We start from the raw sequence: 6,119 nt of genomic DNA, 5'->3' as shown, positions 1-6,119 counted from the left end.
GTCACCTGGAGATCAGTATGCGCCCTTTTCCCTCTAAACCACTTGCGCAGTTTCACCTGTCATCCAAAGATCCCTAATCTTGTCATTTCTGTCCCTAATTTTCATGGCTACATATTAATTCTGAACTCTAATCAACCTCTCTTCAGAAGCATCCCACATATCAAAGTTGGATTTCCGTTCAAACAGCTGCTCCCGAAATATATTTCCCAGCTCCTGCCGAACTTTGGTATAGTTTTCCTACCCTAATTTCGCACTCTTCCTTTCAGACCATTCTCATCTTTGTCCATTAGAACTCAAAAACGTATGGAATTTGATCATTATTCCCCAATGTAATCTCCGACTGAAACTTCAACCACCTGACCGGGCTCTTTTATCAAAACTAGGTCCAGTATGGTCACTTGCCGACTTACATTACGACTCAAAACAAAAAAACCACCCTGTAATCTCCTTACAAATTCTGCTCCATCTAGACCTCTAACACGAAGTGAATCCTGGTCAACATTGGGAAAATTAAAATCTATCAACACCACCCTGTTGCTTCTATACCTCTCTATGATCTCTCTACATATTTGCACCTCTTTGCGCTTGCTGCTGGGATGACTGTAGAACAATCCCAACATTATTACAGCATCCTTCCTATTTCTGAGCACTGCCCATATTGCCTCAATTCTCGAGTCTTCCTTTGCGGCCTCCTTCAGTACAGCTTTGAGATTTCCTTTTCCAGTCATGTAACTCTTCTACCCTTTTTAAATCCAGGCTGAAGCATTGATATCCTGGGCTATTTCGTTGCTAATCTTGCTCTTCCATCAACCAAGTCTCAGTGATAACAATAACATCGTATCCCCAGGTACTAATCCAAACCCTAAGTTCATCTGCCTTATGAATTATAATTTTTGCATTAAACCAAACGCGCCTCAGACTTCCAATCCCTCTGTGTTCATCCTTCGCTTCCTGCCTACTCTTCCCCTTAATCACGCTGACTTGATTGTCGCTTTACATACAGGCTTTAGTTACTACCTCCTTTCTGGTTCCTGGCCGAAACAAAGTCCTCTACAGACGCAGCATGACCTACCAGCTCTTATACTGAATATACTGACATTGTCCTGACGAAGTGTTTCTGCCCAAACCGTCGATTTTCATGCTTTTTAGATGCTATCCACTAATCATATTTCATCTCGTGATCAATCCTGTTTTGCTTCGAAGCTCATAGTCTTCCATCCGAAGACAGCCCGCATCTAACTCTTTCACAAAATTCACAATGAGGAGTACCTAGCAGACCTTTTGTCTCTGCCTGCTGCTGCGCGTCAGAACTCAAGTTTTTTTACTTCAACTCGATTTATACTTCCCTTGTCCACTCCTTTCCGATTGAAATTCGTGGTTCCTCTGGAACTTCACGCCAGTTTCAGATTTTCCAGCTCACCGATTCCAACAGCCTCCTCTTTACTATGGATATGAAATCCCTTCATGCACAGATCCCACATCAGGATGATTTCAGGGCTGTTGAAGTCTTCCTGGCATAAGGGCCTGTCCTATCCCTTTGCAACACCGCTCTCCTGGTGGTAGAGTTTTCATCTCACCCGGACCAATGCCTCTTTTAACTTCTGTAACTTTCTTCAGGACTAAGAAGTACGACACACTTTTCTCACCTTCATCTCGTCCATCTCCAACTCCTCCTGTTCCTTCCCCGAACTTTCTCTTTCCATTTCGGGGCATGGGCTGGCCACCAACATCCAATACAAACTCAGTGACTCCCACACTTACCTTGAATGTGCATTCTTTCACCCTGCTTCCTTGCAATGACTCTATTCCTTTCCAGAAGTCCCTCTGGCTCTGTCACATGTATTCAGATGATACGACGGTCGCAAATGAGTCTTGAAAAACTTCTTCCTCTCCCGAGGACACACAGGGCTGCAGCTGAGAGGGCCCTCATCCGGATCTCTGATCCATCTCCCGAACTTGAGCCCTTATCCCTTCTCGAACCTCTAACAGCAGCGATAATGTCCTGCTTGTAATTTCACCAACATCCATGTCCACAGTATCATGAGCCGCCATTCCCTCCAGCTTCAGTGTGCTGTGACTAACAGAAATGCATTACCCTCACCTCCAATGTCAAACTTCAACAAGGACTGTTCCTGTGGTACACGCTGGCAAACTTCTTATTCACTCTTACCAGAGCCACACGATTCTTCCTCTGCATTTGCAGTATTTTTCACACATGCCTGTTTCCTTCCGTCGTTCTCACCATCCATGGCCTCAGGCACACCGTCCACGTGAAGCAGCGCTTTTCCTGCACTTCACTCAATGGATTTATTCGGTCCTCACAATGTGTTGGAAAACACATTGTGAGGACCTTATAAATCCATTGAGTGAAGTGCAGGAAAAGCGCGACTTCAAGTGGAAGGTGTGCCTGAGGCCATGGATTGTGAGAACACATTGTCGAAACGAAAAGCAGAATGGTTGACAGCTTTGCAGAACATCTATGTTTTGTGCACAAACAAATGATCCTAAGGTCCCTGTTGCTTGGTACCTCAACACGCCATCATGTTGTGTGAAGACGATCTGTGTCCCAGGATTATGGCAGTGGTCCAGTGAAGTATAGTGCAGTAAAAGAAAAGCTCATCACTTTCTACTTGGGAACCTTGCATTCCCATGGACTTCATATCAACTTCGGCAAAGTTATAGCCTGAGCACCTTTCCCCAGTTTTCACACAACCTTACACAAAAAATAGCGTATCTCAGTCTTCTCCTCTGGAATAGAGAAAACAAAACCATTGGAAAATAAACGTGCAGTTAATGGTCAGTCTGGAGGAATGAATTGCTGTTAATGGGGATTATTCATGGCTGGCAATCAGTCCATGAGACAAACGAGGCCCTGCCATCATGCGGACTGCTACCTAACATTGGCCGATTGCCTACCATGAATAATCCCCCTTAACAGCAATTCATTCCTCCAGATTGATCATTAACCACACGTTTGCTTTCCAATGGTTTTGTTTTCTCTATTGCAGAGGACAAGACTGAGATACGCTATTATACTAGACTAGATTGCGTTTCGAAGGGAGGCAATGGTATCAATTCTAGAAGGTGAGAAAGTAGATCAGTCCCCTGGGCCAGATGGGATTGATCCGAGGATTCACTGGGAAGCTCGGGAGGAGATGGCCGAGACTTTGTACTTGTCTTTCGAATCGTCATTGTCTACAGGTGTAGTACCAGAGTACTGTATGATTGCAAATGTAGTGCCCTTGTACAAGAAGGGCAGTAGAGATAATCCATTTAATTCTAGACTAGTGAACTTTACGTCTGTTGTAAGAAAATGGTTTGGAAATGGTTTATAATTAACTAACAAGCAGCAATTTGATTGGGGACAATCAACATGGCTTCGTCAAAGGCAGATCGTGTCTCACAAGCCTCAATGAATATTTTGAGAAGGTGACCAAGCATGTGGATGAGTTTTGGGCAGTTGACCAGGTGTACATGGACTTCAGTAAAACCTTTGATAAGGTTCCACATGGTAGGCTATTGAAGTAAATGCGGAGGCATAGAATTGAGGGTGATTTAGCAGTTTTCATTACAAACTGGCTTCTGTAAGAAGGCAACGAGTGGTGGTTAATGGAAAATATTCAGTCTGGAGTCCGGTTTACTAGTGGTGTGCCACAAGGATCTGTTTTGGGACCAATGCTGTTTGTCATTGTTCCAAATATCTTGGATCCAAGGCATAGGTGGAAGCGTGAGTAGGTTTGCAGATGACACGAAAGTCGGTGGAGTGGTTGACAGTGTGGACATGTTGCAGTGGAACGAAGATAAGCTGCAGAATTGGGCTGAGAGGTGGCACATGAAGTTCATTGCAGATAAATGTGAGGTGATTCACTTTGGGAAGAATAACAGGAAGGCAGAATACTTGTCAATGGAAAGATTTTTGGTAGTGTGGATGTGCAGAGGGATCTTGGTGTCCATGTGCATAGATCCCTGAAAGTTTCCACCCTGGTTGATAGTGCTATTCAGAACGCATACGTGTGTTAGGTTTTATTGGTAGAGGGATTGAGTTTCAGAGCCGAGATATCATGCTGCAAATGCAGAAAACACAAGTTTGGCCTCACTTGGAATATTGTGTACAGTTCTGTTCGCCCAGGAAGGATGTAGACGCATTAGAAAAGGTACAGAGGAAATTTACAAGAATGTTACCTGGTCTTGAGGGAAGGTCTCATGGTGAAACGCTGAATGGCTTTGGTCTGTTCTCATTGGAGAGAAGAAGGCTAAGATGGGATTTAAAAGAGACATACACGATGATGATTGCATATGGATAATGATTGGATAGTGTAGCTGGTTGAGCTTAGATTCGTTCACAGCTCAGCACAACATTAAGGTCTGTAGGCATGTTCTGCCCTGTATTGTTTCATGTTCTATGTTCAATATATCATTCTGTCATTTACTAACTCTGCCCACATCCCGACCACCGTGCCGAACGTCTGGATAAAACAAACATCCTATTCACACCTATAAACAATTTTGAATAAGTTTCACTGGACCCGAAAGATTAACTCTAATGTTTTTTCACAGACACTGCCTCAGCTGCTGTCATGACCAAGCTATGTCTGTTTTTGTTTCATTTCTCCAGCATCCACAGTTGTTTGAAATATTCTTTCAGACAAATAAAGTGATGTGGACATATCACGAACTAACTCATTAGAGACGCCAATTTGCATTAAAAGAAATCTCACAAGTGACAGCCAGAATCCTCCGATCACTAGGAGTCATGGCAGCCAATAAACTGACAGCTACACTCACTCAACAACTCACCAGAAGAAAAGACGCTTGAGCCACCATGCGCAAAATAATGTATTTTGCAAGATTGCATGCAAAGACTGCACGCAACGCTGCACACTACAAATAGGCAGATAAATCACGATCATCATCCAAGAACCCCAACTCGCCACAAAACGCCACGACCAGCTGTTTGAGGTAGCCACAACCAAAGATGAAAGGGATTACAAATACGACAACAGCCGAGAAACCAAACAGCGGGCATCGAGAGAATTGCAAGAACTATAGCACTCATCCACGATCTCCATTAACTAGCACAAATTACCGGCTACTAAAACAAGCAACCAGAGCTAGTAATCAGAAGTAGCACAAACAGAATCAAGTAAATTCCGGAGGACACAGTACAGCAGTGCTTCACAGGAGGCTTGAAAGCATTGAAGATGTCACAGAGACAGGGAATGAAATTTCACCAAACCAGCTTTCCAGCTTGATAAACATACCCACAACTACGACAACCGGCAACCAAGCTCTAAAGCCTTACGCAAAATGTTTTCCAGCTATTCCTGAAATAGTAGAGGAAAATGGCCAGTGGTAATTGAATGTCGATTTCATGGAGTGTTACAAATTACGAAGTATTGAGACATTAAGTCAACAATATCAATCTTTGGCTTCTGCCTACGTATGCTTCCTGCTATTTTAAGAAAAGAAAGGTATATTCATCTTACTAAAGTGACAAAAACAAAACTTAATGAAGAGGGTGGATTCAGGGAAAAATGACAATTTCAGGAACCAGTCCAGTGATATTGTGAGGTGACATCAGACTAAGTCTGTCACCCTTAAGAGTGAATCAATGGACTGATCAATTTTCCCTTTTGTAAGTAAGCATGCCATAGTCGATATAAATCAGAATGAAATTTTGTAATTCCACATTTCGTGAATTGTGGCCCAGAAAGATTTTATAAGCAACAACTTCTGATGCAGAATACACACGTGAGAAAGTTTGAAATGTTCCTGCCTTCAGTCAGAAGTGAAAGAGCCTCAAGTTATCGGAAGGAGATCGAGAATACAGTGTCAGCCGCTCCAGAGCTGAGCCAGAAAGAAGAGCCTGGCCCCACAGTAATTATCCTCCGTTTTGTATATAACTCAAACAAAGTTTTCTGAGTTGTTACACAAATCTGACTCCTGTTGCCTTCCTTGTTAGTGTCTCAAACGAACTTATTTTCTTCGTTTGAATTTCAGATCCATCGAACTTGCACAACTGATCTTTGTACCCTTCACAACTCTAACTGCCCTCTCTCTCATCTGTGATTCCCAATGGCCTCAGAAAACTCCTTATCTCTGTGTCTTTCCCTCTCCAG

Source organism: Chiloscyllium plagiosum, unplaced genomic scaffold (assembly GCF_037043375.1).
Source record: "Chiloscyllium plagiosum isolate Xiang-an unplaced genomic scaffold, Cpla_swu_hap1 HiC_scaffold_41, whole genome shotgun sequence".
NCBI lineage: Eukaryota > Metazoa > Chordata > Chondrichthyes > Orectolobiformes > Hemiscylliidae > Chiloscyllium > Chiloscyllium plagiosum.
Note: the sequence above shows the minus strand (reverse complement) of the source record.